Raw genomic sequence first — 11,868 nt, 5'->3', positions numbered from 1 at the left:
TCTTGATCTACTGTGTGCCAGGCACTGTTGTAGGCACTGGAGATACAGAACAAGCAAGATTGAAAAGTTTCCTGTTCTCGGGGATCCCTGGGTGGCTCAGCGGTTTAACGCCTGCCTTCAGCCCAGGGCGTGATCCTGGGGTCCTGGGATCGAGTCCCACATCAGGCTCCCTGCATGGAGCCCGCTTCTCCCTCTGCCTGTGTCCCTGCCTCTCTCTCTTTCATGAATAAATAAATAAATAAATAAAATATTAAAAAAAAAAAAAAGAAAGAATAGTTTCCTGTTCTCACGGAGCTCATATTCTCTGTTGGGAAAAGACAGACACAAAAATAAAGATAATTTCTGATGATAATAAATGCTATCAAGAAAAGAAAACAGGACAGTGGGATGGAGAGACTTGTAATCAGGGGTGCTACTTTCAATAAGATATTCAAGAAAGGCATCCTGAGGAGATGACCTGAATGATGGTACAGGAACCAGCCGCATGGCAACCGGGTGGAGCCCATTCCAGACACAGCAGCAATAAGCTTGGCATGTTTATGGAAAAAATAGAATATTAAGCAGCCATTCTAAAATATCATTTTGAGGGGTGCCTAGATGCCTGGGTGGCTCGGTGGGTTAAGTGTCTGCCTTCAGCTCAGGTCATGACCTGAGGTCATGGGATGGAGCCCTCCATCCGGGCTCCCTGTTCAGTGGGGAGTCTACTTCTCCCTCCTTCTGCCACTCCTCCTGCTTGTGCTCTCTCTTTCTCTCTGTCAGATAAATAAATAAAATCTTTTTAAAAAATAAATAAAATACCACTTTGAAAACTAAAACCTGGAAAAAGTAAAATAAAAAAGCAACCAAAATGATCACTATGACAGTTCGTGTTTACACCTTGTCCCAAATTTGCTAGGTAGACAAAATTATCAGAAAAGCCAAACAGTTGATTTATTGGGTGGCATGATTATGGGTGGCTTTTTAATTTTTTTCCTTTTTGAAAAATACCTGCTGTTGTCACATGACTGTTTATCTAATTTTTTTTTAAGTCAAGAAAAAAGAAGCGGCATTCCAGGCATCTCAGACAGACCAAATAAGACGGTTTTCTGGCTACTGTGAAGGCTATGCACATGAGATGGATATATCATCCTAGTGAACATGCTGTGCAATTTCAAGCAAGTTACACTCCCTCCTTGGGCCACAATACTGAACATGCAGGATCCCACACTGCCTGGCACATCTGCCAAAAGTGGGGTCCCTCAGAGATGAAGGCACTAGCAAAACCAAGCCACATGCTATTCATGTAATACATATTTATAGCAACACTTTTTTTTTTAGTCATAAGAAAAAATGAAATCATTAATAAAAAATTAATCAGGAGAATGAAAAAACAAGTCACAGATGGGAAGAAATAGTTGCAAAAGACATATTTGATGATGAACTGTGATCCTTGGGGCCCCTGGGTGGCTCAATTGGTTAAGCGTCTGCCTTTGGCTCAGGTCATGACCCGGGGTCCTGGGATCAAGCCCTGCATTGGGCTCCTTGCTCAGCAGGGAGCCTGCTTCTCATTCTCCATCTGCCTGCCTCTCCGTCTGCTTGTGCTCTCTCTCTGTCAAATAAATAAATTAAAAAAAAAAAAAAAAAAGAACTGTGACCCAACATCTACAAAAAACTCTCAAAAGTTAATAAGAGGGGATGCCTGGGTGGCTCAGCAGTTGAGCGTCTGCCAGGGCGTAATCCTGGAGTCTTCGGATCAAGTCCCATATGGGGCTCCCTGCATGGAGCCTGCTTCTCCCTCTGACTATGTCTCTGCCTCTCTCTCTGTGTGTCTCTCATGAATAAATAAATAAAATCTTTAATGAAAAAAAGTTAATAAGAAAATGAACAACTCAACTAAAACATGGACAAAAGCTCTAAAGAGCTCATCAAAGAAGATATACAAATGGTAAATAAGCATGCAAAAAGATGCTCAACATCATATCCCATCAGGAACTTGCAAATTAAAACAAAAATGAAACACCACGACACACCCATCAGAATGACCCAGATTCAAAACACTGACAACACCAAGCGCTGGCAAGGATGTGGAACAGCAGGAACTTTCCTTTGTTCTGGTGGGATTGTAAAATGTCACAGCCACTTTGGAATACAGTTTGGCAATTTCTTACAAAACTAAACACACTCTTAGCATAAGATACAGCAATCACACTCTTTGGTATTTACTCAAACAAGTTGAAGACTTATGTCTACACAAAAGCCTGTATGTAAATGTTTATAGTAGCTTCACTCATAATTGCCAAAACTTGGAAGCAACCAAGCAACCCTCAGTAAGTGAGTGGATAAATAAACTACGGTACAACCATACAGTGAATATTATTCAGGCCAAAAAGAGAGTGAGAGTGAGTTATCAAGCCACATAAAGACATGGAAAAAATTCAAAGGGATATTACTAAGTGAAAGAAGCCAATCTGAAAATGCCATATACTGTATTATTCCAGCCATATGACATTCTAAAAAGGCAGTATGGAGACAGTAAAAAGTTCAGTGGTTATCTGGGGTTTAGAGAGAGGGAGAGATTCATAGGTGAAGTACATGGAATTTTTAGGACAGTGAAAATATTCTACATGATACTATAATGGTAAGATACATGTTATATACATCTGTCAAAACTCATACACACCAAGAATGAACTCTAATATAAACTATGGACTTTGGGTAAACATGTCAAAGTGGGTTCATTGATTGCAATAAATGTACCACACTGGTGCCTCAGTGGGGGTGATGATGGAGGATGCAGGGAGTGGGGGAAACAGGGGAATATAGGGACTGTCTGTACCTTCTGCTCAATTTTGCTGCAAACATAAAACTGCTCTTTTAAAAAGGTCATTAATTTTTCAAATATTAGTATAAGAAAAAAGAGGGGCGCCTGGGTGGCTCAGTTGGTTAAGCATCTGCCTTCGGCTCAGGTCATGACCCTGGGGTCCTGGGATTGAGCCCCACATGGCACCTGCTCAACGAGGAGTCTGTTTCTCCCTTTCCCCCTCTCTCTGCTTGTGCTCTCTCTCTGTCAAATTAATAAATAAAATCTTAAAGAAAAGAAAGAAAAGAAAAGGAAAGAAAAGAGGCCTTCATTGATATAATTGTTAGCTCAGGTGGGGAAACAGGAAATTCGTGAAAGATCTTTCTTCCTTAAGGTCTGCCGCCACTCAGAAAGGAACGAGAAGTCATATATAAGATGAAGGGACTGGCCTCCCAACATCCTCTCTTCACTGGACCCTTACTGCCCACTAAGCCCTGTGTTTTACATAAATCATTCCATTTGTTCTTTCAACATCCAAGTGAGAATATTTCTACTACGTGAAAGGGTTGAAAGTTATTATTATTCCCAGGGAACAGCTGAGGATATAGATTTCCCGGGTCACCCAGCTCTGAGAGGGGAGATTGGGGGGTCCCCTGGCCCTGTCCACCTTCAACATTCCATAATTCCGTGAGTTGGGTTGTCTCTCCTGGGGGCCCGGTTGGGGGGCCCTGCTTGCTCAGACGTTAGATTCCTGGAAGGATAGAGCTGTGCCCTTAGGGGACTGAGAGGCTGACTGCCTGGAGCTCAGCTTCAGGCAGGAATTTCACACCTTCCCAGACCCTAGACCACAGGTGGAGGGTGTCTGGGGGACGGGCCAAGTCTGCCTGCGAGGTTGGGAAAGGTTGTTCCCACGGAGAGAGGGCTCCTTCCCCAGCCCTCAGCCACCTGTTCCCCAGATCCACCCTCCCCACCTCTGCACCTCCTCTTTGGAATGCTAAATCCAAGAGCCGGTGGGGCCGGCAGGGTATTAATAACTGGAGTCTGACGTTTGTGCTGATTAGAAAGGCATTCCCTCCTGGCAGCCAAGACGTCTGAATGCCTCTCAGCCCATCTCTCCCAGCCTTCTATGACCCTGAAGAGGATAAGGGTGGCAGGGTAATAATAATAATAATAACAAGGGCCATTCTGGTTTGAGTGTCCTGGTGCTAAACGCATCACCCACGCTGTTGCATTCAATCCCTTCAGGTACTTTTAGTACTTCCAGTTACTATACAGAGAAGCTGAGGCTGGAGAGAGGTCAAGTAACTTGTCCCAGGCCACACAGCAGGGGAGCAGCTGGGCAGGAGCTCAAATCTATCTGCCAGCAGCAGCAAGCGCTCCTATGGGTGGTGGAGCCAAAGACAGGTGTCCTGCTCAGGTGCCAGTAAGCCCTGTGGCCCAGTTCCCTTAACTTCCAGGAGCAGAGTTGACTGGTACAGTGGAGGGAGGGGATGAGCTTCCAGGAAGCCACTTTTCTGGTGGACGACAGGACCAGACCGGACCAGACCTCTTGGCCCAGGCCTCAAGAAAGCCCCAAGAGACAGGGACAGGCTGGAAGAAGGGCCCTCGCCTGACTTCTGGCATGGGGAGTCAGGTGACAGGAACAGCCACTCCTGCCCTGGGAAAACTCCGCTCCCCTTGCAGTAGCCCTTCACCCCTCTGCTCACCTCTTCTGGTTCTGGTTCTCTAGCTCTCACTCACCTCTTCACTCCTTTGAGGTGACTGTTTGGGAGAGACAGGCTCAATCACAGGGAGAGGCGAGCAAAAAGGCCTATTTGTCCAGTGGCTCAGAGTCACAAAGGTCTCTAATCTAGGCTTTTGACATTAGCTTTCCAGGGGCAGTGTGGATAGTGGTTGCTTCACCACTGGAGCCAGACTGCTGCTGGGCCGGCTCCCAGGTCTGCCACTTAGGGCTGTGTAGCTTTGGTAAGGTTCTTGAACTGCTCTGGGACTCAGTTTCCCCATCTATAAAATAGGGATAAATATCTCCTTCATAGGGTTGTTGTGAAAATTAACTAGTTAATAAATGTAAAGCATACATCTGAGCATAAAAGCCTGGCACAGATAAGCACTCAATCAGTGTTAGCACTCCATCATTTGCTATTTCCAAATGAGGTTCCACACAGAATAACAGAATGGAGGGAAGACACTCATGAAGGAAATTTTTAAAAAAATCATCTCCTCCATCCCGCCACTCAACACAATCACCAACACCATTTTGCTGCACTTGCTTCCAATTATCTTCCTGTCATTTTTACAACACTATAATTATAGTGTACTGGAAAGGGACTTGGGACTTGTTTTCCTTTTTCTCTCTCTTTTTTTAAGACCATTTTTGAGGGGCAGCCCGGTGGCTCCGCGGTTTAGCGCCACCTTCAGTCCAGGCGCTGATCCTGGAGTCCTGGGATCAAGTCCCACATCAGGCTCCCGGCTTGGAGCCTGCTTCTCCCTCTGTGTCTCTGCCTCTCTCTCTCTCTCTCTGTGTGTCTCTCATAAATAAATAAAATCTTTTAAAAAAATTAAAAATTAAAAAAAAGACTATTTTTGGGAGAGAGAAAGTGCACAAGTGGGGGGAGGGGCAGAAGGAGAGGGAGAAACAGACTCCCCCCACCCTGAGCACAGAGCCCAATGTGACTCCATCCCAGGACTCCGAGATCATCACCTGAGCTGAAGTCAGATGCTTAACCGCTTAATCGACTGAACCACCCAGGTGCCCCAGGATGTGTTTTTCATTTAACATTTTATCCTAAACGTTTTCTATAATCATTCAGTAGGATTTTACTGAGGGTCTGCTCTATGCTGAGCAGTGTTCTGGGCTCTGGGCACAGAGCAACCAGCAGGAGAGGGCAAATCCTTTCTCTCCAGGAGCTTACATTCTAGCAAGTGTTGCTACATTGCCTTCAGAACTCATTCTTTTTTATGGAGGTCTCATCGTGTACAATAGAGAACACAGATAGGAAGCGCGTTCAATGAATGAGATAGGAAGGTGTTCAATGAATTTTTACACATATATTCATCCATGTAACTGCCCCCAGATTAAGACCCAGAACATTTTCGTCACCCCAGAAGATGCCTTCACCTTCCCCATTAATAACCGCTCCCCCACTTCCATGTAGATTAGTTTCACCTGTTTAAGAAGAGGATCCACTCTTTCGAGAACGCCTGCTTTCTAAAGGCTGCTGAATATTCCATCCTATCAATATATTGTTGGACACATATTTTGCTGTTAGTTTCTCACTGTTATCAACAGTGCTACAAGGAAGGGACATTTTTAATTATCTCCTTAGCCTAGACTCTCAGAAATGGGATCGATTTTTGAAACGGTGCTTAGTAAATATTGACAGAATGCTTCCCTAGAAGGTTATAGAGCTCCACCAGCAGTGGGAAGAGCAAGGCACACAGCATAACCAGAGTCCAGCTCAGTCACCTGCCTTCTGGACTAGAATTACCTAGAATTTTAGCTAGAATGCTCAGCATATGATACAGAAGGGTGTCTTCACAACAAGCTTAACTGGCACAAGAAGGACTCACAAGACAAGATCCCCCTTGGTCCTGAGTTTAGGGCTGGGCTATACAAGTCAGAACCCTGACTTCTCCCAGCATACTACAAAGGGATTCAGGGGATTCATCATTTTTCTTTTCTTTTTTTAGGGGCTTGAACTCACGACCCTGAAATCAGGACCCGAGCTGTGATCAAGAGTTGCACCTTAACCAACCACGCAGGCGGCCCGAGGAGTCATCTTTCATTGGTGGATGAACAATAACCAAGCAGCAGAGCCGGATTCAGTCATTAAAGCAGCTTTCAATCTAGGAATTTACAGGGGTACACGGAACAGTGAAAGAAACCAGAATGTGCGTACTGGAAGACTAGCGTGCCCTCCCTCTGTTAGAAGGCCACAGGGAAAGCCAAATCACGAGGAAGGTTCTTGGCGGCTCAGTCTTGTGCCCCAGAAGGCAGAGCTGGTGAGAAGGAAACACTGAGCTGTAACGACAGGACACCTCAACTGCAGCTCAATGGATTCCCTCAGATCTGGGTCCTTAAGAAAAACTGAGGTCAGCCCAGCATTCCTCAGTGGTTCTTCCTTCCCACGGCACACTTCCAAAGCCCAGATCCTGTGCAAATTCCTACCCGCCCTTAAATCTACTTCTCCCCTCTTTCCTGGTCATAGCCCAGGCCACTCCACCACCATCACCTCTGCCTAGATCTTTGTTTGTTTGTTTTAAGATTTTATTTATTTATTCATGAGAGACACACACAGAGAGAGAGAGAGAGGCAGAGACACAGGCAGAGGGAGAAGCAGGCTCCATGCAGGGAGCCCAACGTGGGACTCGATCCCCGGTCTCCAGGATCACGCCCTGGGCTGAAGGTGGCGCTAAACCATGAACCACCTGGGCTGCCCTGGCTTAGATCTTTCTAGCTCTTGCCACCCTGGCACCTGGCAGCTAAGTAATCTTTTATTTATTTTTAATTTTTTTAAGTAGGCTCCACACCTGACGTGGGGCTTGAACTTACAATCCTGAGATCAAGAGTGGCATGCTCCCCTGATTGAGCCAGCCAGGTACCCCTCTAAGTGATCTTTTAAACTAGAAATCTGATCTCATTTAAAAATCTCTATTTAGGGACGCCTGCGTGGCTCAGTGGTTGAGTGTCTGCCTTCGGCTCCAGGCTTGATCCTGGGGTCCCGGAATCGAGTCCCACGTCTGGCTCCTTGCATGGAGCCTGCTTCTCCCTCTGCCTGTGTCTCTGCCTCTCTCTCTCTCTCTCTCTCTCTCTCTGTGTGTGTGTGTGTGTGTGTGTATGTGTGTGTCTCATGAATAAATAAATAAAATCTTTTTTAAAAATCTCTAAACCCCTCTGGTGAAGGAAAGATGAATGGATAAACAAAATTGGTGTATACATACAATGGAAGGTCATTCAGCCTTAAAATGAAGAAACGCTGACGCATGCTATGTGAATTGCAGGCATTATGCTGAGTGAAAGAAGCCGGATACAAAAGGACAAATAAATATACAGTGCTTCTGTGGAGTACCTGGAATAGTCAAGTTCTTAGAGACAAAGCAGACTGGCGGTTGCCGAAGGCTGAGGGAAAGAGGGAATGGGTAGTTGGTGTTTCATGGGGACAGAATCTCAGTTTGGGGAGATGCAAAAGTTCTAGCAATGGATGGTGGTGATGGTTGCACCACAATGTGAATGTATTTATGCCACCAAACCATACCCTTAAAAATGGTCAACTTTATATTATATATATATTTCACCACAATTAAAAAACAATTTCAATGACCCATTCCTTCTATCTCAAAATCCATAACAAGGTCTACAAGGTCCTGCAGGATCTAGCCCGGGCCTTGTGTTGGCCTTTGTGTGTATGTATGTGTGTGTGTGTGTGTGTGTGTGTGTGTGTGTTGGCCTTTTAAGGCTGATCATCATACCCCTACCCTCTTCAACTGGAGTCAGACCCTACTGAGAAATAGGACCGGGAATCAGACAGGTGGTCTGCTGAGGATCCGAGCTTTATTACTAAGATGTTGGGCCAGAGACAGGCCCTTGCTCACTTGCCTAATCGCTTCTCATCATTTGTTAGCAGAAATGGCACATGTTCAGAGGCCTGTGGGTTGATCAGTCAGTTAAGCGTCTGTCTTCAGCTCAGGTGGTGATCCTAGGGTCCTGGCATTGAGTCCCCCATGGGATCCTGGCTCAGCAGGGAGTCGGCTTTGCCCTCTCCCTCTGCCCCTCCCCCCACTCGAGAGTGCACACTCTCTCTCAAATAAATAAATAAAATCTTAAAAAAAAAAAAAGTCCCATGTTCAGAGAGGCCTTCCATGACCCAAACCACCATCCTACCTCTGCTACCTGCCTACTAACAAGTCTTGGACCTCTAGAGTTTCCACAACCGCACTTCTGTGTCTCATTGCTTGATCATTTGTGGAAGTAATTAGGAAGGTAAGCTCCATGAAAGCAGCTTGTTTTGGATGTTTTGTCAGCACCTGGCACAGTGCCTCAACAGTCCTGTATACTGTTGGAAGGAAAATGTGGGTAAGGCTTTGGGGGTGGGAGGTCAGGGATAAGCCCAAGTAACATCTGATGCTACACTGAGTAGCAAGCCTTTTTTGTTTTGTTATATGCACTCTGCAGGTTTGTAAGGATGAGGTTGCTCAGGACCATTGGGAAGCTAAGTACGGTTACCTGGGGCCTCCTCCTCTACCTTTTCCCCCAAACAGCATTTAGCCTCTGCTCTATTTTTTTTTTTTTAAGATTTTATTTATTTATTTGAGAGAGACACAGAGACAGAACATGAGCAAGGGGAAGGGGGCAGAGGGAGTGGGAGAAGCAGGTTGTTTGAGGAATGGAGCAACTGACTTTCTCATTCCTACAGGTGTATGCTCCTGGGGCTCAATCCCCAGGTGCTGCCTACCACCTGAGCCCATCTGAGAGGCCAGTATTAAGACGTAGTCAGCAAAATGGAAGGCAGAATAGAGGAAGCTGAGTCTTTAGGCAATATGTGAGCTGCGGGGTCAAACCTTTCCTGAAACCCATACTCCCATCTCAATTCTTTTTAGACACACATGCCAAAAATTCCCTCTAAGTCAGTTTGAGTTGGGCTTCTGCCCTTGTATCACACAATATCCAAAAGGGTCAAAGGCAGCCAAAGCTCCAACATCTTAGTAGCTGCTGAGGAGCTTTGTGAATTCTCAGTCTGAGATGCTTTTGGGACCTTGTCTTGCAGCTCTCAACTCAACCATCATGGCTATCAGATGGGGACACCCCTTAGCAGCAGCTCTTGGCACCCCTAGGGCAGAGGATATGGAGTTTGGTCTTTTTTTTTTTAAAAAAAGATTTTATTTATTTATTCACGAGAGACACACACACAGAGAGAGAGAGAGAGGAAGAGACACAGGCAGAGGGAGAAGCAGGCTCCATGCAGGGAGCCCAACGTGGGACTCAATCCCAGGACTCCAGGATCATGCCCTGGGCCAAAGGCAGGTGCCAAATCGCTGAACTACCCAGGCATCCCTGGAGCTTGGTCTTAATTACCAACAGCTCCAGCTATTCTCAGTTCTTTTTTTTTTTTTTTTTTTTTTTTTTTTTATTCTTTTTTATTCTTTTTTTTTTTTTTATTCTTTTTTTTTTTTTTATTCTCAGTTCTTATGGAGGAGACAACCAAGACCCATCCAAAAACACAACAGCTAAAGCTGTGGCTGGCACATGACCTTCCTGGGCCCCTAAATCACTTGTTTGGGGGCTAGATCAGAAATAAGCATTTCAAGCTTCTTGATACAAGCATAGTGGAGGTGTAGGACTGAAATCAGAATGAAAGAGCTAGAAGGATCTGTAGAGATGAGCTGGTCAGACCCCTCATTATGCATATGAAGAAACTGAGCTGGGACAGAGAGACTTGTTCAAGGTCACACAGCATATCAGTGCCAGAGCTGGCGTTCTCCTTAAAGGAGTTTCTCCATCAGCCTCCTCCTGCAGAGTTGGGGCTGGGAGGAGAGGGGAGAGAGCATGGATGGGGATTCTTCTTGCTATAGCAAGATAGGAACTGCTCCCCCAGTCACTGGTACACCTACTTACTTACTCGTCCTTTAAAAAAAAAAAAAAAAAGATTTTATTTATTTATTCATAATAGACATGGGCAGAGACAGAAGCAGGCTCCCAGCAAGGAGCCCAATGCAGGACTTGATCCCATGACCCTAGGACCATGACTTGAGCCAAAGGCAGACACTCAACCACTGAGCCACCCAGGTGCCCCTACTTGTATTTAATAATTTGGCAGCCTGGGGCAGCCCGGGTGGCTCAGTGGTTTAGCGCCACCTTCCGCCCAGGGTGTGATCCTGGAAGCCCAGGATTGAGTCCCACATCAGGCTCCCTGCATGGACCCTGCTTCTCTCTCTCTCTCTCTCTCTCTCTCTCTCTCTCTCTCTCAATATCTCTCTGTTTCTCAAGAATAAATAAATAAAATCTTAAAAAAATAATTTGGCAGCATGTCAATAATACCTTGTGGCTGACCCAGGGTAAGAGGATTTCAGAGGGTACTAGGTCTCTGATGAAGCATCAGTGATGCCTCCAGAATTTCCACAGAGAAGAAATTTAGGGCCAGTAATCTGGGGGGAAGGAGATTAAGAGACCTTCTCTGAAGGTGTGTTTGCATAGCAAGTCTACCGTTATCACGTAGATCAAGGCTTCTCAATTTCCACATTAATGAATTTTGAGCAGGATAATTCTTTGCAGTGGGGGACTGTCCTGTGCCTTGTAGCAGCACCCTCACTCTCTACCTATTGGACACCAGTGGTGCCTACCCTCCAAGTGTGAAAATCAAAAATGTCACCAGTCATTGCCAAATGCACACTGAAAGGCAAACTGCCCCATTTGAGATCCCCTGACTTAACTATATGTTTAACTGGTTGAGAGAGCATGATGGAGATTCTTCTAAAAGAAGAGAGGAGATAAAAATAGGAGCCACCCTTTCCTACAAAGAAAAAAAAATCATTAGAGGGATGGTCAGCTTTAGGCAGAACTGTGACCTCTCACCTTACCCATGCACCCTTCCTTTGGTGATCATTTTTTCCCCTTTCATAGCTCCCATTCCTATGTAGAAAAAAATGTAAAAACTATCCATGAAAAAAAATTCATATTTGTATTCGCGCTAAAAGTGAGATAATCAGGATACAATACTTACTGGGGGTTAAAAAACACAAGCATTCTATTCTTAAGATGTGAGCATTTCACTGTATATAAACCATATCTCAAAAAAAGTAAGTAAAAAATACATAAAATATTGTAGTCAGACCTGGGTGCAAGTCCCAATTCAGACGTTTCCAAGCTACGTGACTTTGTCCTCTTAGAAACTCCATTTTCTCAGTTGTAAAAGGGGAGTAATAACAGTAAATGCGTCACAGGATAACTATGCAGAGTAAGTGAAATCATGTATAAACAGACTTTGCACAGCGCTGGCACAGGGGGTTATATGATTACCTATTTTTATTTACAATTATAGTACCTATTGATAGTTATCTGTATTTTTTTTAAGGATTTTATTTATCCATTCATG

The sequence above is a fragment of the Vulpes vulpes genome, chromosome 2 (assembly GCF_048418805.1).
Source record: "Vulpes vulpes isolate BD-2025 chromosome 2, VulVul3, whole genome shotgun sequence".
NCBI lineage: Eukaryota > Metazoa > Chordata > Mammalia > Carnivora > Canidae > Vulpes > Vulpes vulpes.
This window is presented reverse-complemented; position numbering follows the sequence as displayed.